The 13667-nt window shown below is 46.1% G+C and overlaps 1 long non-coding RNA gene across 2 annotated transcripts in view; it reads right to left on the bottom strand.

Annotated features, from left to right (window-relative positions):
* LOC109316208 overlaps positions 1-13667 on the bottom strand; it is a 64086-nt gene that overhangs the window by 46162 nt on the left and 4257 nt on the right. Inside the window, exons 2-3 of one of the 2 annotated variants that reach the window (XR_002102759.1) lie at positions 5585-5725; positions 3421-3614 (exon numbers count right to left, since the gene is read on the bottom strand). This is a non-coding gene — a long non-coding RNA (uncharacterized LOC109316208). The other variant, XR_002102758.1, reaches the window with a different exon arrangement.

Here is a 13667-nt window from a genome sequence, read left to right as displayed (position 1 = left end):
AATGGTCACAAGCTGGCAGAGGGTAGATTCAGACCAGACATTAGGAGGCGCTACTTCACTATCAAGGCGGCTAGGATCTGGAACCAACTTCCAAGCGAAATGGTGCTGGCTCCTACTCTGGGGGTCTTTAAGACAAGGCTTGACAACGACCTTGCTGGGGTCATTTGACCCCAGTACTCTTTCCTGCCATGGCAGGGGGTCAGACTTGATGATCTACTCAGGTCCCTTCCGACCCTACCAACTATGAAACTATGAAACCATGTGCAGAGAGTATTGGGAGGGGATTATGCCTTTCAGGCAGTATGCCTCCAGTGCAACCCTTGGGGATGGAGGAGAGGACTTTTGCTCTGCCCCTAAAACCACAGATGGTGCAGAGAAAGCCCAGTTTAGCCCTGGGCTACTTGTAAATGTGCAGAGCAGGTGATGGCTCAAAGCAACACAACAAAAGTCCCACTGAAGTCAGAATGGCACATGTATGCACAAGCCTTCACAATGTGGGTACAGGTTGCTGTCATAGGGTGTTGATTCCCAGTCTCATGTGTTACTTCTTAGCTTCTTGCTGGCTGTGATTGGCTTTTGGCCACCTCAGCGAACATGTATTTCTTTTAGCAGCCACTGGCCCAGCTGGGGGCAGAGTTTCCAGGGGGCGGGGAGGTGGTTATAGGAGACTGACAGGAAGTGGACTGGCTTCTGCAGCAGGTCTTAGGGTGGGAGCATTCTCAGGCAAGCAGCTGAGAGGAGGGGTGGGCACAAACTGCCAAGAGCAGGAAAGTGCAATACTGGGCACAGCAGAGCCCAGCCCTCATTGATCCACAGCAGAAGCACATATTCTCCAGCTTATCTTGGCCACAGCTGACTTCACGGAAGCAGCTACCTTTTCTTTTTATAACCCCAGGTCACTGCAACACTGAAACTGAGAACTAGCTTATCTACCAAGTGAATGCTCCTGATAACAAGTATCCCAGAAAGCCTCAATTTACAGCCCCTTAGGCTCTGAAACAGTAAGGGTGCATGCACAGTGTTGGGAGTCTTTTTTGTTCGTCATGGAAAAATGACTGGTTCTTCATGCAGGGTCTGGGAGGCTAGGAGCTGCATGAAGATCACTCAGAGACATGCAGTGATGCCCAAAAGGCAAAGTGAAGACCAGTCTTCTCTGCTGTGCATAGATTGCACATACATGCCTGAGGGAGTGGATTATTGCAATCTGGATCTACCATGTGTCCTGGAAAACTGATTTGTAATGGTCAGCTTGCACCCTAGAATGCACTGGAACATAGGGCAGAGTACCTCAGGTCTCCTTTAAGGCCTGGAGCTGGGGAGTGTTGGAGCTGAAACAGAATTTTCCCTCTTTATGATCCTTGTCCTGCAGTCCTCTGACAGTGAAGACTAGGAAACCACAGCATGGACACATGTTTCAGAAACTCCTTCTAAACCAAAACCCTTCAAAGGAAACTTAAAGTTACTGCCTGAGTTCAAACACAAGTTGTTTGTTTTAATGCAGAAATCACTGTGTGAAATTCTATGGCAGAAGCCCAGATAAAAAAGATCACAATGTTGCATTCTGGCCTTAAATTTATTTTAAACAGATTAAAAACTGGCTAAGTGACAGATCCCAGAAAGTTACCAAAAACCTGGAAATAGTCAATGGAGCTGTTTCTAGAGTGGGTCCCAATGGGATCTTTTCTTGAACTAGTAAGGACTGGATGTCTTTCTGAAAAATACACTGTGCTCTGCACATTATGATTTTAACCTGTCTTCAGCAAACAGTCCCATAGGTCCCTAAATGAGGCTGTCAGGCCTATGCTGTGCAGAAAGTCAAAGCAGGCCCAAAGAGTCAAGATCTCTTTTAGCCTTAAAATCTATGACAATATACAAGCCTAAGCAAGTCAGGACCTGCTGCTGGAAAGCATTTCTAGCTGCAAAACCAGAAATGGCCAAATGAGACAAGCCACTCTCCTGCTATAGTCTTAAATTGGTCACCTACAACTAAAATGTTTGCTGCAAATGCTGCAACAGTTTAGCTTAAAAACAGTCATTTTACCAACTGCCACTCAACCAGTTAAACCCTTCTAAAGGCATGTGGGACTGTGGGATGGGACTATTTGCTGAAGACAGGTTTAAAATCTTAACAACAAGACATTTGTAAGGAGTGTGCTGACTGCTGACTCATTTTAATCCATGTAGCCCACGCACTCAAGTGATAGCACAGCACCCTTCCTCCTGTCATGCCATAATTCAATGGGGTTTTTCTCTCACTTTTTTTTAACAAAAGCAAGTTACCAAAAATGTGACTGTAATACTGTAGACCCAGTTTCATTTACTGTAACTGGATTGGCTTGAAAAACAAAGTTTCCAACAGAAGACAAGCACCACCATTGCACTTAAATGGCTCCAATTAATAGTATAGGAAACAGTTCACCTTCGTAAATCTGTATTTCCTTATTGCTACACTGCAGGCTTGCTGCCTCCCTCACTCGCTCTCTCTCTCAGTGGACAGCAATACACGTATAGGAAGGCACAACACATTTAGATTATGGTCTTCCATCTCCATAGTTTGAAAAAGATGACAACATATGTCAGGAATACAGGACATGATCCAATCCTCACTGAAGTTGTCAGAAGGGAGTTTTTCCAGTGATGTCAGCAGACTGGATCAGATCCCTACTGAAGTAGATCCCTTACACATGCATGCATATACATAGGTTTGTGATCACTTTTAAATCACCCTTATGCTCAAAGAAAGGTTCCCAACAACAGAGGTTACACAGGGGACAACCCTCATTGAACGTACCATGAAACAGCAAACTTGAGCCCCTCTCTTGGCTTGTGCAATAACCCACATCAAACTGAGCTAAACTTTTGAACCTAATGACTGACTTCTTGATCAGTTTTCTTAACAGTTTTAACATTGTCAAGCTTTCTGTCTGTAACAAGCAACTACACACTGTACTTGAATTCAGTGCCTTATTACTAGGTGAAATACAAAAACTTACAGATCAAGGCATTTCTGCCAGGCATATATGGATGAAAAACACAGCAAAACAACTGCAGTCTGCTAACATTACTATGCACAGGATTTTGAGCAAGGCAGTTCAGTGTGCCCCAGTGGGGGCAACTTAGTTTAACTCAGGTTCTCATACATACTACTAACATATTACCAACAAAGAGGACAGAAACTTACTTACCAGTGTGCTGCTGGTTTTTCCCCCCATTTTCCTAAGAGGAAGGTGCCTAAGGAGATAAGATATGATGTTTCTAGCTATTTTTCGTTTGAGTGTGGGCTAAAAAACTGAAAACTCCTAGCTTCACAGACATAATATCACTTATTTCCCTCCATTAAGCAAAGATGTCCAAAATGTTAGAGGAAAAAAAAACTCAGTCTTCATTCTCATTGGAACAAAATTGCTCATGCTGACTCACCAACCACTACTTCCTCTAGCTACATTCTCTTCATACTTCTGAGTATGACTGGTCAATTTCTCAGGGTCTCTATCACAACTTCAGCTCTTCCAGGAAGAATAGCCTTTAATGACACCATGGGTGGGAATTGTTTGGTACGTGCTTTGAAAATACCCTTCTGCCATTTCTTTTTCAGCAAAAGCCCAGAGATTTGCCTAGAAAGAAATAGTTTGCAATGAATGCTAATGGACACATCAGAAGCAACAGAATATGAATCTGTGTGGATTTTAACTTATTTTCTTCAACACATAGTTTGTCTACCTATGAACACAATGTTTAATCAAGATATGATTTAATGAACTGGCATAATTAAGTTGGCTGCATAAAGTTAAATCTGACAAGTGATACCAGCTGCTCTTCAGATGTATACTGTGGGATTTTAGTTTGCTAGTACGAGTAGGGTAATAAATATGACTTTTAGGCTAGGGACAGACATTACACATAAACTGGTTTAAGTGATCAGAAACTGGTTTAAAGCTGTAACAGAACAGATGTTCAGTGCACATAAACCAGTTTGAAAATGACTGAAACCAGTTTGAGATAAACCTGGTTGAATGTAGTATCAGACTTAACTGATTTGGGTCAAACCGGTTTACGAAATGTCTGTCCCAGACCCTAATGAATACTTTCTAGGCCTGACTGACTACCACAACACACTGGTTTACCCTGGTATAAAACTTCATGCTTCAGAACACACACCTCAGCGTAATGGCATTAGGAAGAATCTGTCCTTCATCCACAACTGCATACTAATGTTTTTTTTGCACTTTCTCTTACACAGAAGACACTGGCCAGTGTTAGAGACCAGAGACTTGGAGATCACCTGCCAATTCATGTCTGCCCAGGAAAGGTAGTGATAAATTAGACCTTCCGTTTTCAGTTAACACGCATCCTTCTTTATATGTACTTCTAATGATGTTTATATATACATGTCTATCTCCAGTGCTAAGATATCTTACCATCCATTTTTCTTAAGAGATGTCTCAATTCAAAACTTTACAGGTTCTATTTAAACTATATTATTGTAAAATATTCATGAAAAATACACTAAGATCTACCCATGGAAATAGTTGGGCATAAGGTGGAAATAAAGCAAAAGTACATTTCTGTATGGTTGAAAAAAAGATCATGAGTAGTATTAGACTTAAAGCAGCATCTGTCCAAGCTGATATCTCACGAGACTTGTTTTGTCTAGAGGATGTACTGTATGAAATTAACAATTTACTGGAGAAAAGAAAACAAGGAATATCAAGCTGAGAACCATGACTAGCAAAATCCACATTCTGCAACAGAACAAAAGCCAGAGAGCAACTCTGAACACAGCTGCTAGGATTTTTACATTAAATAATGGGTAAAGGACAAGCTAGTTCTTTAAATCTAGTATAGGAAAAAAACACAGTAATCACAAACTACTGCACTTGATAACACTATGACACACTCAGTTCAAATTGTTTTAGTAAGCAGCAGTTTTCACTTCAGTTATGTAGGTTTAGTGATCAGTATAAAATTAGAAAAGAAATTGGAAAGTGGGTAGAATATGGGATTCATTTGAACCAAAAGTTCAAGAAAACAAGCAGTTTCTGGGGGCAAGTTTAGGCTGACTCATTGTTTCTCATATTCAGGGACTGTTTCAGTGATTAATTTTACTGATTAAAACTTGCATCCCGGTTTCTCAAACTTAACACAAGCAAAAGTGTCTGGTTATGAAGTACTGGGATACTGTAAGCTAAAGCAAACCCAGAGTCACATTTTGGCTCATTCTGGGCCCCCTAGACTCAACTTATTTTGATAGGTCTTTTTTCTTGCTTTCCTTCTTAACAGTATTCTTGGTTATTTTTTTCAACGCTGGGTATCATTGAGGAAATTAGAAGTCCCATAAAAATGCCCTTTTTGTCCAAGTGAAGAACATCTACACATACCAGCATTTCCTGAGGGCTCTTCAGTAAGAAGACAGAGTTTTGAATCTAAGGTAGGAACAAACAGATACTTGGTTTGTACTTCTGTTAACAGGGTCTGAGTAGCTGGAGAATCCTGGTGTAGACTAAGGCCTCCCTTTATATATGTGGGTAAGTGTTGCTCATAATATGAAGTTAAGCATGAGTATAAATAAGTGCAGAGAAAATACCTTAAACTGAAAGGCAGAGCTCAGCCTAGGATGCAGGAGAAGTGCTTTGGCCTTCTTTTACAGTTGTAGATGTCTTTCCAGGCAGGGCAAGACACCTCTAACACAAAGGCAATGTCCTTGCCTTTCTCTGTCAAATGATACCTGCAAACAGGGTTAATGAAAACACAAGAACTTTAGTGCTGTGGGGTGAGTGTCCGAGCCAACCATGTAAATACAGGCATTCTGAACAGTGAGTGCATCTACACATGCGCTTCACTGCAGAGTAGGCTAATTAGCTCAGCAGTAAAGCATCACTGTCCACATAAGCGCCAGTATTAGGGCATGGTAAATTACTTAACTCTGCCATAAGACAGCACTATCTTCCAACAGAGTAATTAACTTTGCTGAAACATTCATGTAGATGACATAAGTGGCAGAAGTGGGGGCTAATGGGGCTTAGCCCCCTCAAATGCTGGGCAACGGTAGGGCCACAAGGAGACCCAGACAAGGGCTTCCAGCAGCTGCAGCAGGAGTGGGGTGGGGGGAGGGGCAGACGCTGCCCAGCCGGCAGCACAGGACTTAGCCGCAAGCGGCTCCTGCTGCTGCACGCACCCTGGGAGGCATGGGGGGGCATGTACCCCTGATCTGTGCAGGGTAGGGTAGGCAGCCACTGCGTGCTGTGGCTGAGGCAGTGCTGGCTTCTTCCCTGCGGGGGGAGGGGGCGTGCTATGCTGGGTGTGGGTGGCAGTGGTGCTGGGAGGAAGGCTACGGATGGGGGGGTAGCTGCAGCCACCCCAAGATTCTCCGTAGCCCACCCCACCCCCCTCCCAGTGCCACTGCCGCCTGCCCCCAGCATAGCATTAGCCCCTGCCTCCCTCTGGGAAGAGCCCAGCACTGCCCCAGCCCCAGCCCACAGTGGCTGCCTGCGCTGCGCAGATTGAGGGCACTCACCCCCACGCCTCCTGGGACGCATTCAATGGCAGGAGCTGCCAACCCCTCCCTGCACTCCATCCTTCACTGGCTATGCAGAGCCTGGTAGGGTGAGCGCAGGGGTCCCAGAGGCTCTGTCCCCTCTGGCCTAGCAGTGCAGCCAAGGCTGGCCCTGCTCTGGCCCCCTGCTTTGAGCCCTGGGCCAGTGCAGGCAGGCAGCCGGGGCCAGTGCCAGGCTGGGGGACAGTGAGTTCATTGGCACCAGCACTGGACAATGACACCAGGCATGGGGAAAGGGGCGGCAGTGGGCCCCAGCCCCGATCCCAGGCCTGGCTTGGCTCCCTCCCAATCCCTGTCCAGTCCTATCCCCAACCCTATTCCCTCTCCCTCCCCCCCGACCTTTCCCCCCACAGATGTTCCCACCTGGGGGGGTGCACACATGCTCAGCCTCCCCCTGCCCCCCCCAAACATTTTCTCCCTCCACCTATGACCAGGGCTAGCTGGTGCATGAGGGTGCAAAAGTGCAGGCACTGTCTGCTTCCCACCCTACACTTTAGTAACCTCATGCCCCAGCCAGCCCCTCCACCACCTGATGCTGGCACCCAGAGCCTTGGGCTGACCCCCTGAACTCCCTGCCAGCCTGGAGGTGCTCTACCCTGGCTCTAACTACTGTGGTCTCGGGCACACATGAAGACGCTATGCCCAGGAGTAGCTGACTCCAGCATGAACTGTGTTGGAGTTTATTCAGGTGCATTAATTAATTGCATGTGTAGATGCACCCAGTTAGACAAGCCTGCAAGGAGACCTGCATTGCCAGCCACTGCATCACATACGGTCCACCTATGTTCCACCTGCTCAGAGCAGGATCGCGGCCTTGAAGTAAACACTGGTTTGTCGAATAGGGGTGAGTTCCAGAGGGTCACCTTAGGTACCACAGTGTCTAAAAATTAGTTGCCTCACCCCAGCATGGTGGTTCAAGCAAACATGTCCAGGCACCAAGGTTATCTGAGTAGTCAGTGGAAGGACTTAGGTACTTCTGAAGGGTTATCCACAAAAATCCACGCCACAGGAAACCTGTTGCCCACATATGTTGAGTGGCATAACCATTAGGCTACTAAATGGGCTTCCCTCTAACCTTCTGTCCTTCTGGCCTCATAATTTTGCACTCTTGTCCCCGCCCCCAAAAAAACACCAAACAAAAAACCTACTCTATATTATGGTAGTTAGTCCACTCTCCTGGCAGGTGGAAGAGGGGAGGTGTAGAGGGTCAGAGTGACTGTAGCAGCTTTAAGCTCAATAGTATCCAGGTACTCAGCATACTTCTGGTGGATGAAACTCTCAGGACTTGGGTGGGGTTTGGGTCAGCTCTGTCTTATGTTCGGACCCAGTGGGATGTAGGGGGACCCAACATTGTGGAAATATGCATAGGATTAAGGGGTTTTCAGGGCGCTGTGCTGGACTGGGCCCTATTGGTTGTCAGGCAGACTAATGACTTGGCCATGGATTAGGGAAAGGGAAGCCCACATCCACGGGGCCAAAGCAAACTGTGGCCCTCACTCATGTTGCCCTGGGCTTTTGGGGACTACCCATAGGATGGAGCCTTCCCTATGAACAAGGATGGGATGAGCTATCTTGGGAGCTGGGCATTTCCCTGTTCCCAGAAACTGTACCTACTGTGTCTCCTCACATACCCCCTATGCCCCAGGTGAGCAACCACATTTCCTCCCATCCCCTAATGCTTCCTTCCCCAACACTCACACTATACAGCCCCCTCTCCCACACAGCATTTCTCCACGTCTTCCCAACACTCTCACCACACCTACACCTAGCTGCCCCATAAATCTACCACACAGCCTTCCTCTTCTCAACATTAGCAGCACATAGTCAATCCCTCCTGACAAACCTCTCCAGCCCTCCAGGCTACATCGATCAGGACTTCTTCTATTGATAGGGTGGTTTCTTGTATCTTACTATGTGACTTACAGTTTTGAATGATTGTGACCAATGTAATATGACTTGGCGGTGTATCATTATGTGGAATACACATCATAAACAACATAATGCTTGTGCCAGGGAGGCAGGGAAGTGGGGCACAGTTTGGCAGCTTACCCTACCAAGTTGAAATCCTAGACTGTACCCCTGGTGGGGTGCCTGACTCCTCAAGTGCCTCTGGAACTTTGCAGTCTAATGTATATGCATCTAATAAGGTTTTGTGGCCACTGGAATAGTGTTTTTCTGGATCATTTTTTTGGACTTATGCACTTGAATTCCACCTAAGTCCCATTTCAAGCACCTGAAGTGCCTTTCTGAATCTCACTCCAGGTCTTTACATATGACTACTGATTTTATCTTCCTCTGGCTTCAGGTGTTCCTGATCTCTGAATGTCAGGCCCCTTTTCAGGAGGCAAACAAAGTCATCCGTTACTCAAAAAACTACAGCTGCTTGTACATGCCATGGGGGTTTACTTTGGTTTAATTCTCCCTAAACTGAAGCAATGGGTTTTTAAAAACACCGCTTCAATTTAAAGTGAAATACTTGTGGCATGTACACAAGGGTCAGGCCCAATCCTTACCTGCACCTCTGGTGATGGGGGGAGGAGGGGAGGGCAAGCAGCTGGTAGGCCGAACAGTCTCTGAGCTGCTGGGGAGGGGGGCAGGGCCCCCCAGGTGGCACCCGCCCACAAGCACCTGGCCTGGACAGTCCCAGGGGGCACAGCAACTGCAGATGGAAGCACTGCCCCCACCCCCGCAGCCACGGAGGGAAGCACCAGGCCCCCGCGCAGCTCAGGCAGGCCCTGGGGAGGAAAAAAAAAAGATCTTTAATTGGCTTGCCAATTTTTTTTTTTTCCCTTTAGTGGAGCCTGCCTGCACGGGCTGCTGCTGGGTTCCCTGCATAAGCTGTCTGCACAGCCTCTGAGCTGCACGGGGTCTGGTGCTTCCCTCCACAGCTGTAAGGTAGCAAACTAAAACACCTTGAACATGTTTTATTTTGCTGCATCCCTAAGTCATTTAACGTGCAATATGCCACCAACAGTGTAAACAGTCACACCATTAAAGTGGTGCAAAAGGGTATTTTAGCTGCTTTAAAGGCCAGTTTTGTGGCACGCACAGAGGCCCTCCGACACTTGTACACGTGATGGGGATTTAGTCCTCTAAATTGAAATGGTGGGTATTTAATCATGATGATTAAAAACTGACCATTTCAATTTAGAGGCTTCTATCACTGTTACAGTGAGAGGCCTGCCCCGATCCTTTTTTTTTTTTTTTTTGAGGAGCCTACCCATTTCTCCCAGGACGAGGGGGCAAGCTACCGGTGGGCTGAGCAGCCTCTGAACTGCAGGGGTCCCCAGTCCTTCCCCCCACGGTAGTAGTGCCTCCTGGGGCTGCCCGAGTGGGCTGCTAGCTGAGTGTGTGCTGCCCTGCTCAGGCTCAGGGAACAGCTGGATCAGGCTGGGTGCTGCCTCTGAGCTGGGGCAGCACCTGGCTGCTACATGCCCACTCAGGTGGTACCAGGGTGTGCTGCTACCATGGAGGGAAGAACCAGGGGCCCCCACAGCTCAGGGACCACTGTCAGCTCACCCTCTGGCCTCAGGAGAGGAAGGAAGTCTCTGAAAAAAAAAAGGATTGGGCCCCTCACTGCTTTATTTTTTCCTTTGGCGGAACCTACCCGTGTGAGCTGCTGCTGGCCTGCACTGCCCCGGAGCTGCAGGGGAACCCAGCTCAGCAGCTAGTGGGCAGTTGCTGCCCCAGCTTGGAGGCAGCACCCAGCCTGATCCAACTGTTCCCTGAGCCCAGAATGGAGCAGCACCAGCCCAGCTAGCAGCTTACCTGGGCGGCCCCTGCTGCCGTGGAGGAAAGGACCGGGGACTCCTGCAGCTCAGGGGCTGCTCAGCTTCCTGGCAGCTCACCACCCCCACTCCCTAGATGAGGGAGATGCAGGCAGGCTCCACAAAAAAAAGCATCAGGCCCCTCGCCACTTGTCCCTTCAGTCCACCTCTCCCATGGCAGAGGGGTGAGCTGTTAAAAGGCTGAAAGATTACAAATAGCTACGTTGCAAACTAAACTACATGCAGAAGTGGTTTAGTTTGCAAGTTAACAAACTCATTTAAATTGTTAAAAACCCTGCACATGTGCAGTATGATGCAATTAAACTGCAAAAATAGGCAATTTTCATCATGTGTACAAGCGCCTCGAAGAGTAGTTTCACAGAGGTATTTAAGTATCAAAACTCCAGAAATTTCAAATGGCCTAGAGAGATGTCTGTATTACATCTCTGCCAGTTGGGAGCACTGCTGAGAAGCACACCCTGGCTACATGTTCCCACTCTGCCCATGCCAACCCCAGAAATGATGCAGTGGCACCTTTCTGAAGTTGCTCTCCACCACAGCTCTCAACCTTTCCTCAGCATGGCAGTGAGGCTGGGAGCACCTCCCAGACAGCCTTATTGCCTCTTTCCTGGGCTTGGCACAAGTGAAGTGAACGTGGGCAGGTGAAAATGTGCTTCTCGTAGTGCTGGGGAGGCATCCTGAGCAGTAAAGTCAGTTCCCACTCTGTCTAAGGAGCCAAAATGCACCGTTCTTCTACCACAGAAGTCCAGCAACGGCATTTCCTGCAAGAGTCAGGCAAGTTTGATATCTTTCACAATGTTGCATTAAAACATTCTTATGTTTTACCCTGTGGAATGAAAGGCAAGAATAGTAGTGGTGGTCAGAAGGGATGTGAGAACAGAATTGGTACTGAGACATTCCTGAATTCTAATCCTCCCACTCACATGGACTTTTCTCTATGCTTTCTGTCTGCTTTTCCTGCATTCTTTGATTTGGAGACAGTGCTACTTGGCTTGTGCCTGTATAGTACCTTGGAGATGGATAACTTCCCATGGACACTGAGCATTAACAATTCTGAAATAAGAAACCATGGAGTATTGTAAATAAATAAAAACAAATGTTCTTGATTGCTGCAGGCTTGCTCAACTTCAAAACAGGATCCTGCAATCCATCATATCCTTTAAAAATATGGAAAGGTATCCTGTGTTCCTTCAGACTTCCTTAAGAACTCTCATTTGTCATGGTATCTACCATGTTTAGACACTGAGATGGTGTGACCACTGCTTATCATACTGTATTCACTTCACCATTACTTGTTCTTCTCCCATCTGTTTGCCATATTCTGTTACAGTTACTTCATATGGTATTTAGACTGTAAGTTGTTTGGGGCAGGGACTATGTTTGCATAAAGGGCAGGAATCACAGATTTATAATTGCTCTGGACATTGCAGAACCTTGTCAACTGGTTGAAATTCACACTGTATTCCCTTCTCACCTGGCTATTTGAGCCAATCAAGCCAAATTTCATGACATGGTTCGTCTGAACTAGAGCAAATCAGGCTCTTGCAACCTCTGTGCTATATTATTGCATTTATTTAGATTATTTAAAGACAAACAACTTCTCATACCCCACTCTAGGTGCCCCAACTTAATCTAATTTCCACAAACTCATGTCCTAGTGCAGGGGTGCCCAACCTGTAGCATACATGCCACAGGTGGCACAGGCAGCCTGTGTATGGGGCATACAGCAGATCAGGTAGGAGACTGGCAGCACAGTAACCAACAGGGCAGGAAGCAGAAAGCAGAGCAGGAGGCAAGGAGCACAGGTTGAGAACCAGAGTGCAGATCAGCACATTTGGCACAGAAAGGGGATTGGAATGGCACTCGGGTACAGTGCAGAGCTAATTTGTGACACACCTTCTAAAACAGTTAGGAGTCGTCCACTAGGACATTGGGGGCTATCAAACCATCAATAAATCTACAAATGTAGCAATGGAAATAATCCTAAATATCCCTATTTCAACTAGCATCATTATTACAGCTGTACAAATAATGGATTTCTTTAGTCTGTTGGTAGAACTTGGGGGGAGAGAACTTCATGCTGATCCAAAACAATCTTCTTTCAAATTGAACAAATTTATTTCAGTTGAACACAAGTGCAGAGAAGCAAACAGCTTCTCCCCTATCCCCTACCTGACCGGCCAGGACTGTCTGCCAAGGGAGCCCCCAGGTACCCCCAACCCCTCATGCCCAAATTTTCCCACCTGGAAGAGCAAACAGCTCCTCCCCTACCCGTCCCCAAGCTTTCTTCTCCCTACTGTATTATCTCAAATATAAGACAAGGTTTTCCCCCTGAATCAGCATAGGTCCTTGTCTTACAGTCACATACAAAGAAACTTCATAAATACATTGTCTGTCATTAAAACTGTTGCCAAAAGCAGCATGTGCTCCGTAATGAAAACCAATTTTGAAGCTGATTAAATGCAGCCAACACTGAATATGACTATAAAACACATAGCCCATATAGGTCAAACATACCAATGGAAACCTACTTTTTTTTTTTAAACTCAAGGCCAAATTCCAAATTCCAAATTCTATTGGGCAAAGCCCAATAGTCAAGTTCCAAAATTTGACTGAGTAGCAGTTACGGATTTAGGCTTAAGCTACTTAAGCTACAGTTTAGGGCCTCTAAATATGGGGAAAAAAATGAGGGGCCTCTAAATAAGGAAAAAAACCTGACTCAATATCAAGTTTTATAATAATAATCAGTTGGTAAATAAAGGAGATAAAGGAGATATGGGAAAATGACTCTCTAAATATGAACATTTTTGTTCTAATATGAGAAAACATACATACCTTAGATTATTTTTATCGTATGGGCCTCTTAAACGGGACATAGTTTAAGGCTTCAGCATGTCATAATTCAGGACTGCTGAGCAGAACTCAATCATTAAGTCTGTGTGGCTGTCACAGACCCACTATGGGGCTTTGGCTATTCCCCAAATCCAGGCAGGCATCCTACATGCAAGCTATAGGCCCTGGAAACTTTGGGGTTCAGATGCCCCCAGTCTCACTTTATCTTAGCCAATTTTTTTTGTGATGTATTTTATATACATATACACACCCCTCTACTACCAGCCTTTTGTGACTGCAGTGGTTCACTTGACAGTCCAAAACACACGTTACAGTTACACTACTAGTCCCATTACAAAAGCCACACCCGCACACCCATAACCATCACCTTTAACTGTCAGAATTACACAGATTTTTTTCTGTATGTATGTATATATAGATATAGATATAGATATATATAGAGAGAGAGAGAAAGAGAGAGAGAGGTGTTACAC

This window comes from Crocodylus porosus, unplaced genomic scaffold (genome assembly GCF_001723895.1).
Source record: "Crocodylus porosus isolate Cpor-Errol unplaced genomic scaffold, CroPor_comp1, whole genome shotgun sequence".
Classification (NCBI taxonomy): Eukaryota; Metazoa; Chordata; order Crocodylia; family Crocodylidae; genus Crocodylus; species Crocodylus porosus.
The sequence above is the reverse complement of the archived record's forward strand: the minus strand, read 5'-3'. Positions and strand labels throughout refer to the sequence as shown.